Here is a 5,717-nt window from a genome sequence, read left to right as displayed (position 1 = left end):
TTGGGCCCATTTTCAATACCAACCTGCATGGAAGAAATTCAAATGTTTCTGCAAATTTGAAATCGATGGCTTCATTTTTGCGCCCAAGAGAATGTTTACAACAGACATTACACAGGCAGAAAGATAGATGGACGGATAGACGGACATGAATAAATCAATTTAAAATTTGATAAAGAATATATATCTACACTTTGTGGGGTATCTGAAGTTTCCTTCTGGGCGTTGCAAACCTACCATCCTTCGGTGGTAGGTATAAAAAGGGAATCGACAAAACAGAAATTCTCATTCATGTTCTTCCTTCTATTCATTTTCATAAGACTAAGTTGTTGAAATGTAGTCAATAGTCATCACAGAGGGATACACCACTGTGTTATTTCTTGTTTTGAAAATCTTCTTATATCAGATATTTCTTCTATTAATCTCGTATTCAAAAGTCGAATGTGCGAGCAAATAAAAAGGAATTTCCCTTTATGTTTTCCATCTCCACAAATTCTTCATGCAGTGCCTTATGTCATAGGCCATATTAAAAAAAAAAAAACCTTAAAGAAAAGAGAGAACTCTGTACTCTTGCGATAAGTGAAACTTTGTTTAAGAAAGCATCGCTTATAAAACATTGACTCAAATATGAAGTAAAATTCTATTGATTTTTTGAACAGCAGGCTGAGGTGAAATTCACTAAGAAATTAATTCTAATAGATAATCCATCCGTATTCTTGCACTACCGCGATAGTGTTTTCCCGATTTTTTATTATTTCATTTAGTTACTTTTTCTCATTTCTCCTCGCTTACGACAATGTAAATAAGGTCTTGTTTCAATAAAAAATGTATTTTTATTCATTTCTTTCACTTCAATTTTATGTTAAGCAGCAATGTTGTATCTTATGAGCACCAAATTAGGGGTAATTTTCTTGGATCTCTTCATGAATGACCCGTCAAGATATTGGGACAAAGTTTTACAGTATGTGCATTTGTTAGTCTACGTAAAGAAAAACTTTTTAGAATAATTTTTCGAAAACGAAATGATGGCGTAGCATACCTCGTAAAAAACTCATTGTGCTTTGTAGTGTTCACTCAGTCGCGATCGTGCATGAAACATTTATCTAGTCATCTAGTCAATCGCGTAGCATTTTCTTTGTAACAATTTTGAAGAAGCAGCGACACTACTAACTTTGTAGAAAACCTAATTTATTTTTTTCATTGATTTAAAAGATTCTTTAAGCATGCCCGACTGCTGTGAGGATTCTCCTGACCGCGAAAATGAAGTTAATGTCTTCTAATTTGGCCGAAACGTTGAAAATTCTTGCACGCAAGTTGATATTAAAAATGGGACAAATTTGTCAAAGCATACATCTATAATAAAGTATAACCTGAACGCAATGAAGGATTTGTCTTTCATCTTCAACAACCGATATAGAACTAAACCGAAAACAAATTTCTTGCAAACAAGTGGTTATGTAATCTAAGTCCGTAACGTAAATCGATTTTTGTTATTTATAATATGGGCAATAACTTGGGGAATGTCATCTATTCGTATAATACGGTGTCGGAGAGAAGTGGGGAAAGAGAAAGAGCCGCAGCCTAGACGGTATGCCTAATCGGTAGATGTTCTATGCCTTTACCGACCTAGCACTCACCATAATTACGACAAAAGCAAACTCTATGGCACTGAGAGTTGAACCCGCGAACACACACTTGGTGATCGCGATTTTTACCTAATTGACTGCTCATCTGGATAATTAATCTCAACTGGCAAAGTCCTTTGGAAATCACTGTATACACCTCGAAATATTCGATTGATTTAATTGTGTATGTTTTCAAATGTCGATTAGAGTCGATTAACGTTGTGTTTCACTGACATCAATAAGGATAGCCACTCTCAATATCAATGTGGAATATTGTTGACCAAGTTTCTCTTGAAATTTTATTTTATGGTATTTTCTCCGTATATGACTTAATGTTGACTTTTCGACATTAAAAACGTAAAGTATATCGAAAATATATACGTTTCGTATTTCTACGTTCGAAATGTAATTAAGCTACGCATAAGATCTCGGTAACTACATTCATCATATGTCGGCGTAAATTTGAACTTCCACTTTTCTTTCTGCTCTTTCTTTGTTTTCCTTCGCATTTTGTTAAACATTTCGGGTTGATTGTCCATAGATGTAGACAAGGTAAGGACGAGCAAGAATTATGGGTGGCGGATGCCAAGTAAGCGGAAGTAGTGTTTATATACGTTTACGTGTAAACATCTGATATGGCGGAAAAGGGAAGAAAGTGTAAATAACGAATAAGTAGTGGCTGTTGTATATTTTGCAATATGTAGCCGACAAGACGATCGCGTGACAGTTGAGCACTTCAACGTCTTAAGTGGTGGGAACCTCTCTCTTATGTCTGTGGAACACTTGTCGTGAAGGTACCATTACATAACCACAGCATAGCCTTCATGTTATGAGAATGCCTCTCTTTGGGTACCATAATTAAATAAATCTATTCTAAATTTGCGAATGCATATACGAATAAGAAAAAAAAATTGAAACGTAATTCATATATCCAAACATAGAAAATAACTAGGGTCCTTACCCCTCCCCGCTAATAAACAACCAGAATTTGCTTGACCTTGAAGATAAACGTAAAGATTTCTGAATTCAGGAAAATTGGTGGAACACAATTTTATAATAAGAGAATATTCGTCATTCATTTGTACATTAAACTAACTAGTGGTTTCGTTAAAGGCAGTAATAGTTTGAAGTCTTTACTAACTTTATGAAAAACCGTCAACTTACTGTTAATTTCCGTTAAATGAAGGTTTCGAATAAATAAAATCCGGTTAAGATATCTGTAGAAATTTTTTTTTCCAAATTCACATCTCACGTTTATAAGTAGATTTCAATTTCCCGTTACGTGTACCGTTTTCGGTACACGCTAACAAATTGCATAATTCCGAATAAAATTTTTTTTGTTATTTACATTAGTGAAAATATACTTTTTTTAAAGTTGGGCATGAAGTTACGGTCTCAAACGGTATTGTAAACAACATTACATCGCATTAAATAGTAGGAACAATTAATTGCTAGATAGTGTATAAATGTATTTTTGCTTGTACTCAAAACAGTTCACACGCAATGGTTAATACATTCCTTCGATTAGACGTTAAATTAACGGATTTCCGTAAATTTAATACCTTTCAATGATTTTTTTCCTTGGTTTAGGCGTAAATTGAACTATTCTACGCTCTATAGATTTTCGTACAACTACAAAATTAATTTAACAAGCAGCACAATCAAGCCTGAGGAATCCATCGCTATAAAAAAATGTTGCTCTGCCTCAACTCCTTCTGGATGTTGCATATGTCCGCATAAATTTAAGATACCCTTGTAGTACAAGTAGTATAGAGTATAAATATATAATTATTTTTTGCATTTTTTTTTCGAAATCCTCTAAAAAAAGTTTTTGCGTAAAGTGCAAGCTCCGTACATACGTTTTTATGACTGTATAGATATATATATCACTATGTTTAGCAGAGATACTACACCCTTCCGCAGACGAACACGCGGACTTGGGTGCATTGCGAATTTGAAACTGATTAAGAATTTTGAAGTTTTATAATGTTTTTGAAGCTTACTTGTGCGCATTACAAAGGAATTGTAAAAAAAAATGAAATTTTGTTATATTATAGTATTGGGTAGGCGTAGTCCATTTTTTCCATTTTTCTACAGGGGCTACAGCATCACTCACACAATATGCGCTCTAATTTTTGTATATTTAACTGTTGTAGTCTATGAGTAATGAGCAACAGAGCAATATTTTCTCCCTTTAAAGAAGTTTACGTAGTACTGTGTTCCTATCGTTCGACCGATTTGACCCATTTTCAACACCAATCTGCGTGCATTCGATAAGGGGTACAAGAAAAAGAATATCTAACATCATATGACGGGTGACAAGTCAAATACAACTCAGTTCTTGTTAAGTTCTCTGAAACCTGAATTACGTAAGAGTTTAGTAAAGAATTTAAAAATTCTTTCTATTTCTTGAGTGAAACCAAATTTCTAAAATTATGAAATTCAGCGCAAAATCTATTCAACGGGTTGTTAAGCGAAAAGTTTTGATTAGATTTTTATTCCGTTGTTGTTAGAGTTGAGTTTATTCTTCTTCTTCTTAAATTAAAATATAAAGTTATTATATATATATATATATATATATATTATGTATTAAAGAAAAACGAGCCTTATATTAATTTAGAATTATTTTCTGCTTGTTTTTCTTTTTTAAGTTTAATATTATATGTGGGTTTCTTTTTTCTTTATTTTGTGTTTTGGTATCAATACTTACGTATGTTAAGCAGAAATTACAGTAGAATGTCGTAGATTTGCTATTTTTTGCAAATCTTTAAAAATATGTAATTAACTAAAATAAAAAAATAAAAAACAAGAAGAGAAATATTATTAATAAAAATAATTTTTAAATAACTAAAATGTGCCTTTTTCTGTACTGGAATGAATTCGTTTAACAGGGGCGCTTGCTTATGCAGAGAAATTCTTGATTTGCGAAATGCTTTGTTGAAGCGTAGCAATATGCATTACAGAGTCCATGGTTTACGTAAATTCTGACTTAGCGTCAATAATGGAATTGACTTTGTTACGTCTGTCTAGTTGACTGCTTATTCAAATCATAATGACACATTGAAAAACAAGTTGTGTCTCAAAGAAGTCAACACACACCAGCTGTCACAATTTTTCGTCATGTTCTCTTCGATTTACTTTTACATTTAGCAAATTGTCGTTTCAAAATTGTGAAGCTACGACTTCAAAGACGTCAAAAATGTCGTGAAATTTTTCTTATCAAAGTTTCTCTTCGAAAATTAGTTGGTTATCAATTACCATGAAATCAAAAATAAATAGGAGGGAATATGTGCTTGCGACTTTTTGATGGGCTAACATGACTGCCTGCGAAGCGCAGCCAAATCGCTTCAAATATAAACGATACATGTATACGGTATGTTTAATTAAATTATACGCCATACGACAAAGATATCGGTTGAATAGATCATAAGTGTATATTAAGTTGAAGCAAATGTATGTAGCGTTTAGATGGACTTGATATGGACCCCTACCTTATTGTATTCATCAATTCAGTTTCACTTTCTGCATTAATCTAAGCTTGTCCGTCCATGCGTCTGCCTTGTTTCCTTTTGTTCAACCTGCAGGTCGCAATTTATGCGATATTTTGATAAAATTTGGTACACCGACGTGTTTTGGCCCATGGGCGAACGCCAATGAAAATGATTGCGATTGAACAACTTTTCCGATCACATCCCATAAAGCATTTTACTTTGAATAGTTGTTATATGAATAACTGTAGGGTGATGTAGGATGCTTAATGGTGGGCTATGGGCCCGCTATAGTTTTTTCAATTATTTTTTTATGGATTTTTACTCAAATAATATGATATACAACGCATACATCGAGTGAATAGATCTTTTCCCTATCTTGTAATCAAATCTTAACTGCGAGCTAGAGATGGCTATTAAAAATTTTGCTTTCATGTTTTTATGGATTTTAATTAAATGATACGATATATGATTAAAACGACTTTTCGCCATCTTGCTAGAGCTAGTGGTGGTTATTAAAAGTCTCTCGAACATTGCTGTTCCTTGTTTCCTTTTTTACCCTACTCCGCTCATATGCAACACCCAGAAGGACTTGAGATAAACTCAT

The sequence above is a fragment of the Glossina fuscipes genome, unplaced genomic scaffold (assembly GCF_014805625.2).
Source record: "Glossina fuscipes isolate IAEA_lab_2018 unplaced genomic scaffold, Yale_Gfus_2 1, whole genome shotgun sequence".
NCBI lineage: Eukaryota > Metazoa > Arthropoda > Insecta > Diptera > Glossinidae > Glossina > Glossina fuscipes.
The sequence above is the reverse complement of the archived record's forward strand: the minus strand, read 5'-3'. Positions refer to the sequence as shown.